The following is a 16,304-nucleotide window of genomic DNA, read 5'->3' as shown; positions in this document are numbered from 1 at the left end:
TATTTAACAGTAGTGTAGGAAGTTCCGATTCGCACTCGAAAGACCAACGTGATTACTCGATAATTTCATCCGTCTCCGCAAGAAAATGCGAACTTTGTGTCTATGTGTCGCCGTCCAGTTTCCAGCCCTTGAATCTTTTTTCGTACACAAACACAGGATCGTATAACGAAGAATTCTCGACTCCGACTCCGACCGCGAGATTTGCGTTGCTCCACTTCATTCCAAGCTGTTTGCGCATTTACCAATGTCGCGGGTACACAAAGGTGTCGAGTGGCCTATACGGGAACTGTGAGATCAAAGCTCGTTACGATGGAAGCCAAACGGTGGCATCCGGAGGGAGATGCAGACGAGGGAGTGTACAGCCGGGTACAAGCAGCGGTTACAGGGAGATTGCATTCTGCCTGGCAGGAAGACATGGGACCTTCGTGCGGTGAATAATTCTCTAGCAAACCTGTACAGGTGCTCCAAATGCTACGATGATACATTTGATGCAAGAAATGTATCCCTCGTCTATTTACGTGCATATTGATATTACATTTACTAATGAAAGAGATTCTCTTGATGTTTTATAAAGAAAAATATCTAAATGGCATTAATAAATATAATATAAGTTTAGGTGTGTAAATTGCTTCTTTAGTTAAATTGGTCTCTTTAAATAATATGACCTTACTAAAAAATATATATATTATCTTTATATAAACTATAGATAATTTTATATAAAAAAATGTTCTATATATTTGTTGCTTAGAAGCAAATAACGTTTAGATGTTATCATTTAAATGCTTGCCTCATTTATTTTCGGAAAATATCTATTAATTATACTATAATAATTAATCTCATAATTATTAACATAAAAGCAGTTTCTGAAATATTAATCGTAATTTTTAACACACGTAATGTGTACATTATAACACGTATAACACGTAAAATATCTTTTAATACGCGTGAAATATATTTCTGATAAAAACGGCATAAAAACGGCACGTATTCCTTTTCCGCGCGAATTTCCGCGAAATTGTGCGTCGTTGCTTCTCATTGTACCTTATTTCTACGCTATGTTCTGACATTTCGCTACCGCATAACGGGAGAAAGTCGGATAAAGATGAGACGGGGAGGAGTTTAACGCGTGCAGGGCGAAGTAATTTTGGGGATTCGAGTTTCCACGGTCCGGCATTGCGAGATGGATAGGCTCTTTTCCGTTGGATTACCAGCATGGTTCGAGCTCTTTCCATTAACGTCCAGGCTCCGTGTCGTGCCGCGTCGGGACCCGGCGATTCTTACCGGGGGTTTTCGGGTGGGAAAATAAGGAACGAGGCAAAAAAGCGTTTCGTGATCCCCGGGAGCTAAGGGCGAGCGAGGGTGGCTGTTGGCGCGCGTATTCGTCGATTCAATTCAGATCAAAATCGCGGCACGTTGATACAGAGACGATCGGTCGGTCGGCCGGTCGTACGCTAGCTGCATCACGGTGAATGGCCCATTATTTCCTCGAGAAACGAGGGGTCTTTCGGATTTAGGACAAGATGGACGATAGGCACGATGATGCGAACTAAGACGGACTGTGGCTGGGCCGATGACGTCGTCGATAACAATCTTGTCGTCATACCGATCCGTTAACGCGACGTGACCGAGTTTCACGCTCGGCCATGAGTGTGAAGTTCTGCTTTGGGAATGCCGGCATATCTTTTCGTTGCCGAAAACGTTTCCCGAAGTTATATAAATCTCTATTTGCGAGAAATCGTAAATCAGTTTACGATTTTACATATTTCTGTCTCAATCATGACTTAAGTCTTTTTTTCGGGATATAACGTATATACGGACATGTCTGTGAACTGTGAAATTCGCTGTTACTGAAGCACTACTTGGACGCTTGCGACGAGCGTTTGTATCCGGCGAAAAGGCGATCGGCGACATTCTAAAAGCGATCAGGACGCATTGCTGCAAGGAAATCTCCCTCGTCTCGTCGCGCACCGTTTTCCATTTCGAGTCCGATAGTTGCGGAACGGAGAGACGCGACGCGGTCCGTATTGCGCGTTCCATTGAATGAAGATAGACCACAATGCATCCCGAGTTTCCAGACGTTCCAGGCCGGGCGAGCGGATGGAGATGGACGTCGATAAGTCGAGGGGGATTCGAGACTGCGATACCCTCGACGATCGGTGAACGGTCACGTTTTATTCCCAGAGATAGCGTCGCCTCGTGGGACCTTGAGGTGCCTCGAGGTTATCTGAGAGCGAAGAAATTTGTCAAAATCCGAGGATAGCGTGCGAGAATCGCGTCGAGAACAATACCGGTCGATGAACGCATGTATAAATGAATTTTGTTTCACTAGTTTCATTAGTTTTTTGACAAATGAGTATTTTTCAAGGGCCTCTAAACGAGATGTAGCTCATTTATAATTTGGCTAATTCGATTGGGAACCCCTCGAGGGGCAAGTCTCTCGAAAGTTTTGATATAGAAGATAATGGTATTACACGGTATGATAGAGAAATAAACCATTTCAAGATTATTTAATTAATACTAATTTCCTTTTAATACAAGGGAGTACTCAGTTCTCGGAATTGTTTTAAAAATAGCGTTTTTGTATTTTATATGTTTTTCGTAATGTTTTTTCTCAAGGCATTATCTTTAAAGACTTTCTCGATTCTGAGTCTCATCTGAACAAGTTTGAATAGGTTTATTAAAAAAAAAAAAAGATTTCACAAATACACGCTGTTTTCTATCAGTCACTTTCATCTTATAAGAAAATAGTCAAGTATTGCAGACAATACAAAAATAGCTTCTGAACAATTATCCTCGATGCTCTCGCGCAATGCCATGTGACAGACTGTTTCACGATATTCAACAGCACAATCCTGAAAATAAGTACCTTCAATTCGCACAAGAGATCTCAACTTCTGGAAACTTTTGTATATCCCCTCGTATCTACACTAATTCTGGCTTACAAAATACTGTTTTTAATTCTTCAATAAAAAAATTATCTATCATAATCAATGCACAATAATATCCTAAAAATCGCTTTGAATTCCCTTGGGTGATTTAATAGTTTATTACGTTCATTACTAATGAGAAATTAATGCATAATGACTAAGTAGACGCGCGCGGATTTAGGATATTTTCAATTAGCGGTTTAGCTGCCGTAGAATTCACATCGCGAGTATCGTATCTACACATGAACGTTTGACGAGATTCGCAACGCGTCATTATCCTTCAAGTAGTTTAACGGTACGGATCAGATACGAAACGCCGGAGATAACATTTCGAAACATCAAACGCTAGTCGCGCAATAACCGCGAATGACGCGGCGTTACTATAATGAATGTCGGGATAGGCGAAATTGTTCGCGTATAATAACAACAATTAGATGCGTTACGGGCTCGTTACACGCCGGCAAAGGAGATTAAACTAAATCGCGGGTCCTCTCGACGGCGAGAGGAGAGGCGGGCAACAACGAAGCCAAGTTGATTCGCGCACACAGAAGGCATCCACATGCCGGCGCTCGTTACCTAAGCACTAACAAATGGTTGCTTCCTTCCTTCGAAGCCCAAGGCTGTTCCAGGTCGGCGCTGCCGCCGCGTGTTCAACACGGTGCGAAAGAGCAACGCGCGTTTCTTTCTTCGTTTACACGGCTTTCGTTCTTCTTTAGGGACAATGGTCATTCAGAGGCATGGAAAGTCACCGGTCACGGCAGGACGAGCCACAGCGTAAATATTTTTCAACATTCCTTCGCGAACGCTTTCTAAAGCTTTCATGCCGCTGGCGGACCGTGAAAACTTCCCCGAGCAAAACGTCGCGAAATCTGACTGGCGCCTCGCCTCTGTACGACATCGTGGACTGATATTTGTCATTTCATTTAATAGTTGGGAAACTTTTTTACGAGCAATAGATTTAATGAAAGTTAGGTAACTTTGAAATTATACTATCTCAATATCAAAATTTGAGTATTTAAATAGATTATAAAAATACACGTGTGTGTGTGTGTGTGTGTGGGAGGGGGGGGGGAGAAATAAAGTATCTATAATATTTCTGTGGGTGATCAGCCGGAATAAAATTTTCCTTACACAAAAGAAAAATAAAACGTGAACTTATTAAAAAAGTTGTAGAAAGTATGTAGGTCTTAAATCATATAATTATTAAATTACATATATGTAAAAACGGAACGTTTCGACTTCACCGAGTCTTCTTCAGCCGTAGTATAAATAAAAATTACAAAAAATTATATAGAATTCTTAAACCTACAGAGCCACATCACCGTTCGAAAGCCTGACAAATACATACTGAGATCTTGTCGTTGCATCTATGAAGTCAAAGGTAAAACCGGAGATAAAATGTAGTCAGCGAATAAAATAACATAATTGATTCCTCGTTCGGAGGCGAGTCATTTGACATCCGTAACACGAGCAAAAGCAACAATTCTTATGGACTGGACCCGATTTATTCTCGCCTCCGAACGAGGGATCAATTATGTTATTTTATTCGCTGACTACATTTTATCTCCGGTTTTACCTTTGACTTCATAGATGCAACAACAAGATCTCAGTATGTATTTTTCAGGCTTTCGAACGGTGATGTGGCTCTGTAGGTTTAAGGATTCTATATAATTTTTTGTAATTTTTATTTATACTACGGCTGAAGAAGACTCGGTGAAGTCGAAACGTTCCGTTTTTACATATATGTAATTTAATAATTATATGATTTAACATCCGTTACTGCTCGATTATTGGCCTTTTTCCTTTTTATTTTTATGTAGGTCTTGATGTATTATGTATAGCCGGCCATATAGAATGGCGATAATAGATCGCCAATGTCGTAGACGCGTAGCATTCAATCCTTCATGACGAAACGAAAAATGATTTCCCGCGCGTGACAAGGAGTTCCTGTCGACGCACGGGGAGATCGAAGGTCGGCGCGAGTGACACTAAAAAATTAAACCTGCTCTCCCCCGTGGCGGACGTAACAAATTAAAAACGATAACGCTTATAAGGGAAAATTCGGATGGCGCGCGCGCGCCTTTTACAAATAATAAATACACGTACACAAAGGAAAGCGAACAAGTAAAATCTTTCCGGCTTACTTCACCGGCGTACACGTTAACGATTCGTCGGCACGCACGTCGTTAAACTTGATTGATTTTCTTATCTGGCTCTATTAATATTTATACGCTGTCGTTACGCGCTCTCGAGACCTTGGGTGCGTAGGTTTCCTTATTTTCTAAAAATATATACGTTTCCGGCAGGCATCCGTCATTGTGTAAAAGGCGATCGCAATCGCGCAACGCGATGTTTTTTATATAAACAGGAGTTTTACATTGTACGTGGCCATAATCTACATGTCGCATTTGCAATCAGATCTCTCCCATCGGGTAGCTGGGAGGCGTTTTATCGGCGCGATTTACGGACATTCGTATCGCGGACAACGCAGAATACATAGAGGACCTTCGGGATTTCGTTGTGGCGTGAAATATAGAATAAACGCAGTTTTTTCGAAAGAATTTTACGAAGTGCACAGCCTGAATCGATAAACGATACTAGTAACCTTCGTTATATCAGGCTGCGAAAAACACGGCAATATTTTATTTGTTTAGTTTGCTGATATTCTTGCCTGGCCGGTAAGATAAACGTTTGACATAGGGGACCTTCGGAATATCATTATGGCGCAAAAATCGTGCAGCAAAAGAAGCACGTTTTTTTTACTGGCCTTGTCTCGTAAAATCTCGCGGGACAATCGTTACGCGCGTAAGCGCTATTGAAAACGGCGATTTTATCCCGGATAACTCTCCAAAGGAACGGCTCGCTTGCATTTCGCGAAAATCTATACATAGATTTATGCACGTTGCGCTAAAAGTCGGAGTAGCGCGCGGAAATAGAATAGAATAGAATAGAATAGAATAACGCTTTATTATTAGAGCCATAGAGCCAAAGTTTTGCCAAGGCATACACGCGCGAATTTAGATCACGTATAATATTGTATAAATTAAATGACACGTTGCACGTGCGGTCTGAAATTCAAATATAAGCACTAGAGGGGCAATAAGTAAGAAACTAAAGCAAAATTGTCGTCAACTTTTTAACTTAAATCGATAGATCGTTTTTCATTCATGGGAGAAGATTCCCGGAAATACTTCACGCTGGTATGCGTCCGAATGTATTCTGCGTTCCGTATTTAACTGGAAAAAAAGTCAGGAGACTATATAAAAGACGTGGAGTATGAACGGAATGCGAGGTGAACGGTCTCGGACTGTCTAACGAGCCGGAAACCGGACGTGCCGCGTAAGAATCGCACAGAAATCGCGTTCAGCGGACGGTCCTGAACTTGTCGAAGCGGTTCGACTTCCGTTCCAACGTAAGAGCGAGACATTTGATTCCGTTTACTTCTTTCCCCCCTTCGTCTCTCTCTTCGTCTTCGCTCCTCCTCCTCCGTTCTTTTCTTTCATCGACGGAAACCGGAAGTCCGTGTATACGCATTCGCGATTAGCGCAGGCTTGCGTAAACCATTAATGTTTGCCTGATAAACCTACTTTCTTGTAAAATAAACAACACAGCTATATAAACCAAGCTGAATAAGTTGAAATTAAACTTGAATTAAAATGAAGCTTAATAATTTTTCTCTCTCTGAAGCTTTGAGGCATTAATAAGATGGAGCTATAAACGAAATGATATTCGTACGGCTAAAGTTTCATCGTAAGTTCACAGAACTGAAGAAAAATATAAATATTCTGCGAAGAGGCTTCTCTCGAGAGGATGTGGCGAAAAAATTAAAATGTCGTGAAAAAAAAAGAAAAGACATCTATTTGCCTTATCGTTCCAGCTACGATATAATCGCCATGTGTGGGAATAACGCGGCGCTTCAGGATGCAACTGCACGTCCAGGGTGTTACATGCATTGTACGGCCAGTTGATATCGCGGATGCCATCTCGGCACGTATACGTATACTTTCTAATTCCGTTGCGCGAGAGCCTTCTCGGGGCGCACTCGCGAAGAGAGAAAACAAATTGCCTCATTATGTAAGTCGTTAAAGCTACCTATATTAAAATGCATTGGATTGGTCGCATTGGCAACGACCGCGTGTCTCATGCGTAGGTACACGCGCGTGTGCCGTGTACACACGGCTTGCGGGCGAAGCACGCGCGTGTGCCCCGTGCGCCACGTAAGCGGTCATCTACATGCGAAACGTGGTCGCCAGTGCAACCGAAGAGAAAGAGAGAGAGGCACGAGGGTGAAGGAGAGAGAGAGAGAGAAAGAGAGAGAGAGAGAGGGGGGGCAAGGGAGGGTAAAGGAGAGCGCGAGTCGAGAGGATGCGTTCGCACGGCCGGAAGTTGTACGAATTTGTACATCCTGCGCGCGTATCGCGCGCCCCAAACAGTACGCTGCCTGCGAAGTAACATTTTTTTTTCTTGGAACAACATTACAGCCGTGCACCTATTCATGGCTGCATCGTTTCGCTAACTGGTGACCATTTGTATGCGCGCTACACTGCGAGAGGCCGGTCGGAAAGCCCAAACAATTTCAACGTAACGACGGCTGGAAAGTTCCTGGATCGGTGCACGCGCGTTAACGTCGTCGTTAGATCGTGACGCAGGGGTCTATTTTTACAGGAGCGATTTGTGAACAGTATCCTGTAAAAGCCGGTGTACCGTCACATAATTTACGGTCACCCTCGTGTCATATCTGTAGTGCTAAAATACAAAATTTACGTATTAATATTTGAAACTTTTACAACTTCTTCGTGACCGCTCCGCAAGCTTCGAATGCCGCGATAACAGAGTGGACAATTTTTCCTCTGCTTTATTTTCAGAATATCGCAAATATTGAACAGCAGTGATCTCCAGTATAAAAATGATTGAGCGAAATGCGTGAATATTTTATTACGCAGAGAATGACGACATATGTGGGCTGCGCAATATAAAATTACAACTGCGCGCGGTATAGATTCCATTTGAACAGTCCTAAAGTCACTGGGTATGTTTTCGCTTCATCGGCGAGTCCGATTCGAAACAATAACGCAGAACCCGGCGCGACCTCGCTCTCGCCTCGGTTTCATAAGTGCAATGCGGATAACGATGTTATTATTCCACCCCGTTTCTTATCGAGTAGGTCATCATCGTCATCGGCGCGAGCTCGTGCTCCATTCATGTCACTCTCCGTCTCATTTCACCCTCGTCGCATCGCGCCGATATTACGCACCGGGAATTTCAACGCGGCCGCTTCAATTTCCATTGAATCGAATTTCTTTCACGGGCAACAACGAGATCCGTACGGTCGAACGACAAAACGCGATCCCTTATTATTCGATACGTACTACGTACACCCGGGATAGCATGCGTACCGAGATGTTTACTGATCGCAGTTGTTTCAATTATCGTTCCCGTTCCTTGGCCTCGCGATGACGGCATCGCGCTTCGATCCGCGCGCTAGGATGGAACGCGCGATTCTTGCCGCGCGGCGTATCACGCGTGCTAATGAAATGCGATGTAAACAGCCGCGATGCAACAATTGCGCCTCGATCTACCGTTATGAATGCTCATCGAGAATCGAGATGAATAGCGCGCGGCCGTATGAAATTTTCTCACAACCGCTAGTTAAAATTTCAATGAGAGACTCCGTTCGAGCCCGTTTTCTCTCGGCGGGAATTTTAACGGCAACGTCGTTCGCAACATTTCAATTTTCAAATGCCTCTTGGCGATTAAGTCTCGAGTTTGCTCCGTTAGAATTACAAGTGATGAGATTTCCTTCAAAATTGACGTGGCGCAGGGAATGATGGTTCGAATATTGGCATTACAGTTCTCGTATTCGCGATAATCCAAGAAGATTGAAAGCTCGACGCGAGGAGGACGTGACAAGGACAACACGGTTCATCTCGGGCGCGCGCAATAGCGTTCTTTCCTGCTGCACTAATCCGCGCGACGAGCGCAAAGCCGGTCTCGTCTTATATGCAAGTCGTCCGCGCGCGTTACCGCGATAGTCGACTTACACCTTGACCCGCTTCCAAGGCGGACTTAAACCAGACACCCGGTATATACGTGCGTCACGAGCTTAAGCCCAATGAGCGTTTTGCACTTTCACGAGGCACTGTTTCGCAACAGTGACATTTCCGTTGGACCAAACAAATACCAATTAAACGTTTTGCTCACGAGACATGCAGCGAGACTGTCGCAAAACCGCCGGCGGTTCCAATGTCGTTCCGATTAAATTTATAGCACGGTTTAGTCTTCGAGACATTCGTACAAAAAAATTTCAGAGATTGTCCGTCAAACGATGGCGATGTTTAATTGCGGCGATTCAAAGCCCGGAATATTAACGTACAATTATTGTCAATTTGCATTGTTATGACTCTGTTTAAGACGAAATACGTCTTATAAACGACACAAATATGTAAAACATAATATTTACGACGCATCTTTAAAACTGTGCGGAATTGCCAATAATTACGGTTATGATAAGTACGATTACGATCAATCAATGTTACAAAGATGAAATATCAACGAAAGAAAAATCATGGAAGAAATTAGAAAAATTGGATGTTACGCAAGCCGCGGCTGTTATTGTCTGTCTCGCTTTATTTTTTATCTTTTTTCTTCATCTTTTTCTCGCCTCGAAAAAAGACGATCAATCCCGTATGACGTCGGTCGATCGGCCCGTTCAACAGACCAGACACTTTTCTCGACTCTTAATTGCCGTGTGCAATTACGATATTTGTCGTGCGTCTGCCTACGCACGCCGATCTCGGCCTCTCGGAGCACCGGGTCTCGTATGTCTCCCCGGCGCGGCGCGGCGGTGAAATGGAAACAGGGCCGTAGGTGTCTGGTTTCCACGTCGGCGACACAAACCTCATTAATCTCCCGTTCCACCATTTGCAAGCCGCGCCGTGCGCCGCGCCGTCACCCTGCCGCCGTCCGGACGACGAATGCCGCGGCCCCGGGGCCACTCTCGTCGTCGTCGTCGTCGTCGTCGTCGTTGTCGCCGTCGTACGCGCGCCGCGCCGTCCTCCGCTCCACCTCTCACCGCGAAGCGTAAAAGGCGCGATCTCGCGCGCGACAAAAACCTGCGTCTCGTTTGGTTTCTCCTCTCCTCTCCTCTCCACCCATCCCTCGTCCCATCCCGTCGTGTCGCGTGTCGTCTCGGCTCGTGCCGGCGCGGCGACGCGATGGAAATAGTTACCGGCGACGTCCGTAAAACGATTTTAAGTGCTATTCTCATCGCCTTCCTCTTCTCTTCCTCGATCCGACGTTCCTTCCGTTGTTGCAATCGCATCTGCGCCGCACGGCGACGGCGACGACGACGACGTTCACCGCGATAGTTTTATTCGCGAACGCGGCTCGAATATCACGGAGTTACCTCTCTCTTGTCATCTCCCGTCTCTCCCGGGCACGCTATACCGTTACATGTGAACATCTACGCACTATCTTTCCAGCGGGTTTTCCCCACTGCTATTCTCGTGCCTTATAATGCCGTAGTTTCCGGCGAAATGAGTACTTTCTGTAATGTTTGAATGAATACGGCAAGAGTAGTTGCAGATAAGCCAGAAGAATTTAGTACTCTAGAGAAATTTAGTATTCTACGTCGCATAAAATATTAAGCAGCGTAAAAAGATATGTAAAAAATAATTAATATCTGCGACGCACGGAAAAAAACTGGCTGACAGGGAATTTATTAGCCGTAAATATTAATAAGTGTTTGAATGAATATGCAGTAAATGCCTTGGATACAAGTATAACATAAAGATAATGTTACGAATGTTTTTGTAATATTGCCTTTTACGGTTCTCTAAGGTATGATAAATCATTATTCTATTTTCCGTCATTTTCCGTCGATTACCGGCTATCTAAATAAAGTACAGCGAGGAAAATGATTGATCTGGATTTTAATGATCGCTTCCCGCTTTCTTCGTGAGGCATGCAGCCTTGTTTTATCGGAACGAGATAGGATAATTATCCCCCGATGATTGGAAAATTATTCATTCGCGGTGTATGATGCTTGTCGTGAGCAGAGCCGACCACTCTTGGCGCCACGACGCGGTCGTTATTACTCTCCAGCGGTAACGGCCAATAACGACAGCGCCGTGGCGCCAAGCGTTGACGTTATTCCGCAGCACAGGGTGTTCAGAAACGGAATGTTCGGGAACGGGTCTCTCGATATACGTCGGCGATTCGTTACTCACTCGTCGGAAGAGATCGTAATCTGAGCCGGGCCCCGGCGCGGCAGAGCGGCGAGCGCGAGAACATGTCCCTACGGAAACGTCGGTGATTTTACTTAATTTTCGATGGCTGACGTAAACGAAATCGGAAATCAGTTATCCCGTTAATTGCACCGGGATTTACGCCCGTCGATAAAAAGCCGAAACGATAACGAGCGGAACGCACGCGTCCCGCCGCCGCGCCGCCGCTACCGCGCATTTTACTACGTCGACATATATAGGCAGTTGGTATAATATTTGTACCGGCTCCCTCGCCCCGCATTACTTTTTCAGCGCCACGTGGTACCGTTTTCACGGATGGCTCCCCCGAATTTGCATTTATCGCATGTCACGGAAGTCACGCATCGTTAATACGTATGCACTTGTCGTGCTTTTTCTCGTTCTCTTTCTCCCCCACGCTCGCGCTCGGTGCTCCCACGGTGCGGCGCACTCGCGATAAGGGCCCGGTATATTTATTATCAGCCGAGGACCGTCGAGGCGAATCGTCGACCGAAAGGGCGAAGCGTCGACATAAATCTAGCGGCACGCGAGAAAAAAAAGGGGGAGAGAAAGCGGAAGAGAAAGGGAGATGGAAGGAAGAGGAGGATACCGTTCTTTCTTCTTGAAGGAAGAGAGGCCACCCACCTACCTCTCAACGAACACGCGAAGTCATTTATTTTTCGCGGTCACTCCCGCCCTCCCCATAGTCCCTGACGTCACCTTTTGTACACCGGACCCCGGATAAACCGACGGTCTACAAAAGAAGAAGGTTAATCCCCGCCATAACAAATAAATTACCAGACCGAAAGTAAATCAAGACGGATGTTATCGCGGCCTGCATATGTATCGTTTGAAAATTGCAGCGCCGAGGTTTTCCGGTCACGACGCCGGTGGATGGACGTGACTTCGACTTTGCTCGTTAATTACGGTTGCCGTTTCATCCCTCGCATTTCTTATGCAGATGCGCGCGGTTAGCGCAGCTCATCTCTAATAGGGGGCTCATCGTGAATCGCTCGAATCAATAGAACCGATCATCAAACGTCAATAAAGAGATGCCGTTCGTTAAGACTTTGCTGCACGATGCTGAACTCGATTATTCGCTAACCAGACCAATTTTGGAGGAACAGCTTAACGTAAGTCTCATTTAAAGATATGTGAAAAGGCGTAAAATGCGACAGCAATCCTAAATAAATTATTTTATCTTTATAATTATTGATATTTATATATAAACTCATTTTTTCATTCGTGCGAGTAAAAATTTTACGTGTCATAATAAGATCGAGATTTATCTGTATTGAAAGCCTGAGGCAGCTTGTTAATAATAAGCTGGCAACAATAAATAATAAAGCGATTGCTCTCTCTCTCTCTCTCTCTCTCTCTCTTGTGTCCCTCTCAGGATTAAATTTCATTTATTATCAGAGGAAGAAACGAAAAATAAACTAAAGCCTCCTCCATTATTCTCAGTACTGAGCTATCTCTCGCTAACGTCATCACCGAATTAAGCTCTGATTTCAGGAGGTGTCGTGGCGCCAGAGAGCAGATACAAGCGGTCAAAGGCAGATAGTGTTAGTGCCAGGACGTGCTAGGCAGAGCTAAGCGCCGCCGATCCGTACCGAGTCCGCGAGACGGGCTAATGAATTAAGTGTTTGAGTGGCGTCCTAATGATGAAATCACGAGAAATATAACAACATCCTCCAAGAGGGTACCGCCTTGCCGACCCGTAAGTGACAATGATTTGCCTCGTGATTCGTTCCTTCGCGCCCAGTGCGGCGTTCTTCGGAGCACGTGATCGTGGTCTCGTCTCATCGAATAAATTGTGACAAATGAACGCCGGAATTTTCGAGCGAATCACCGAATCACCCACGGAGTCGAGGACGTCGAGGTTTCAACGAGGAATCCGGCACGCGATCTACCCATGACGTATTTCATGTGCGATTTTTTATTTGATCGCGCGATCGATCTAGAAGCGGAGGTATATATTAGCGCACGAAATCCTAATTTACGAGAGAGATCACGATATATGTATATTAAGTATATTCCACACGCTATTGTACATAACCATGCGTAAATAATAATAGCGCATACTACGTAAACTATTTTTACATGTAATAAATTCAGACAATACACATTCGTCTTTTTTAATGGTTATGCTTTCTCCTCCTTTTGTCTTTTTTTCCCCCTTTTTTGAACAAAACTCCTAATCGTGAAAACAAAGATCTATTCATAATTATTTCCTGTGCGTTAAGGCGTCGCCGTACTAGGCATACAAATCATTCTCCAGAGAGTAGCTGGAAAGAGAGAAGCTTCTCGATAGTCGAATAAATTCGCGCTTAACAGAGCCGGAACGTTCGCGGGGCGATTCATCTTGCGTCACGATCTCGGGCTGATTGTCTGCGAGCATTCTTGCATTCGAAAGTTCATCGATCGCGGTATTCACTAGCTGCGCGCGATACAATGTGTTGTTGCGGTACGGGGAAGCGCTCGCGTTTCAGCTGAAATTAGCGAGGCGTGCTGTGGGACGTCTTTCTGATCTTTGATATATCCCGGCTGGTTCTCTCCGTTCGGCGATAGATCCGCGCGCTCTCGCATGAACGGGCCCGTCGCGCGAAAGTTACGACTAGAAGGAAACCGGCATTTCAATATCTATACGAGGGGGTTTATCCAACAGGAATGGCACGTCTGACATTACGTGTCTCGCCAAAGCGAGCCGTGCCCAACTTCTTTTCGTCCTTCGCGACCAAATCTAAATTCCGTAAATTTCAATCACGCACACCTATGCAATAATTTGCATTTACAATGTCCGCGATATAATTTCATGTACAATATGTATATGAATAAACGAGTTTGTTCGTCCATTAAATGCATTAATTATGCACATTCAAATGAGTATCAAAAGTTGAACATTAATTATGATTAACGTCTAACGATAATCACAACGTTGATCCTAAACATCATCAAAATAGGAGATTTATGGGCGAATCAATAAAGATCGATAAGAGAACAATCTAGTTGCTAATTCGCGAAAAGATTAATTCTAACTTGCTAACGATTCGTTTTAATTATCTCGAGTTTGAGGGCAGATATATGGAACAAGCCGTAATCGGGTTCACTGTTTCGAAAAATGTTACAATATTAAATACCTTGTATTTGTTTTTTTTTTATTGCAACATTGCGTAATAACCAATTTCCGGCAAACGCAGTGTTTTGCACGCATTCGATTTGATAACGAAGTGCGGTTTAATCACTCAAAAATGTAGTTATTCACCCTTTCGGAATGCTCTTGTAAAAATATGTATGTCTATAAACCACACCAATTCATGTCGACGCGCAGAGATCGAGCGATGGCTGTGTTGCCATCGGTTGCAACCGGAATGCATTCACGCTAATTGAAGAGCACGCTTACGCCAGTGGGACGCATACGCCACGCTATAAATAGCCGTATTTTGCCACGAGTTTTGCACGTAATGCGTGCAGGCACGCGTGTCGCGATTGACCGTACCGCGCGAACACGTACGTGAAAGCGTAAATACACGTTGCGCGGATGCACGTTAAAGGAGCGGTGGCAGCGATGACGTCAGTGGTAGCGGATTGACGTCGTGCAATTGGAACTCGTCGATGCTAATGGGCCTGGTCAAAGGCAAGGCGGCGATAGAAGCGGGTTGCTTCGTCGAATCAGGCCGTGAAAATATTCGCGTATCCATTGTAGTTACTCTCATAAGTAACGATCTTTAATCAAGAAAGATGTGACAATATGATCTCAAGTAAACAGGTAATTAAATAAGTATTTAAATATCGCGTATAATTATTTTCTACATGTATATTGATGTATCGTAGTTTATTTCGAAACGTCCCGCATCAAAAAGACGATTTGTTGCTTGATTGTAGATATTTTCTTGGCAACGCATTACCAAACTTTTGTCTCTCTTAGACGGCTATTTATTACAACGAGCACAATAGGAAATACACGGGCGTTTCATTATTTAAATCCATGTCGTGATTTAGAACGGACCTAAATCGCAGCGTCGGACGCGAAAACACGGTTAATTTCGACAGGTGGTGGTACCCAAATACCGCATCGCGGCGATTTTCGATAGAGCCACTGACAAAGAGTCGAGTTAATCGTCGGCGAGTGCGCTGCGAGAGTACGGTCGATTGGTTTTCCAACGGGCAACGAGTAAATATTTTAAAAAGTGGGTTGTGCTCGGTAATTTGCGGCGTGGACGAGACGCGCACACACGTACGCGCGTCACGTGCACGTGTGTGTGTGTGTGTACCCGCGTTTTTCCGCCAGTATTTATCCGTGTACGTGTGCGCGGCGGCGCGCACTCGTGTTTCGTTCACGTGGAGGGTGGTAGATCGATTGTCCTTGCCTCTCAAGGCTGCTGCAACCCCCGGGGGGTTGGGTTGGAATAGAATTTATAGCATACGCCGCTGGCATATTAATAGAACCGACAACAACACGGGCGACACATACAGCGACGGAGCCGCTGCCAATCCAATTTACACGACGCGACGTGACGGTACGCGAATGACGAAAATAAGAGTCGCATGACGACGATGCGCCTCGTCGTTGATCGTTTATCGCGAAAAACGCGCGGATATCGTTTCGTCGGGTTTCCGCGACTCCACGTTTTACCTCGATTTAATCCCGTCGTCCCGGAAGAACGCGAGAGGGGGCGGCCGAAGGGAGGGGCCGAGAGAGGAGCGCAAACTGCATCTATCCGCGACGTATCGCACGCGCGTGTTGTACACGCGTGAGGAATTTGCTCGTTATCAACGATGCGCGCGTGTAATAGTTTGTACGCAGCGCGCGCGGTGCACGTTCCACGTGCGTGTGTGCCCGGGGGCCGAGGTCAGTCGTTAACGTGTAATTAAAACCTTAATCGTACAACCAATCTCGTAGTCACACGTGGCGGCACATCCTCGTGACCATCGACTAGAAATCAGTGATGACCGATGACGTCACGCGCGGCACACACACCGCGGGCCGCGGTTATACGACAGCGATTCCCATGGGGAAGCCACGACTCCGGCCTGGCTCCGCGATTAGCGTAATCGTTGCCCGGTCTCATGGTAAAACCCGTCGCGTCGGCCTGCGCCGCGTTGTACCGCGGGCTTCTCTTCCGGCGCGCGA

General features: G+C 45.2%; 2 long non-coding RNA genes across 2 annotated transcripts in view; one reads left to right on the top strand and one right to left on the bottom strand.

Annotated features, from left to right (window-relative positions):
- Window positions 1-16,304, bottom strand: part of LOC139771160 (uncharacterized) — a 265,643-nt gene that overhangs the window by 153,012 nt on the left and 96,327 nt on the right. The gene's annotated exons all lie outside the window — the stretch shown is intronic.
- Window positions 10,982-13,316, top strand: LOC139771189 (uncharacterized). The gene is made up of 2 exons (XR_011717883.1): window positions 10,982-12,303; window positions 12,686-13,316. It is a non-coding gene; the product is annotated as an uncharacterized lncRNA (long non-coding RNA).

Source organism: Temnothorax nylanderi, unplaced genomic scaffold (genome assembly GCF_030848795.1).
Source record: "Temnothorax nylanderi isolate EJ_2023f unplaced genomic scaffold, tnyl_v1.0 TNYL_tig0036_pilon, whole genome shotgun sequence".
NCBI lineage: Eukaryota > Metazoa > Arthropoda > Insecta > Hymenoptera > Formicidae > Temnothorax > Temnothorax nylanderi.
The sequence above is the reverse complement of the archived record's forward strand: the minus strand, read 5'-3'. Positions and strand labels throughout refer to the sequence as shown.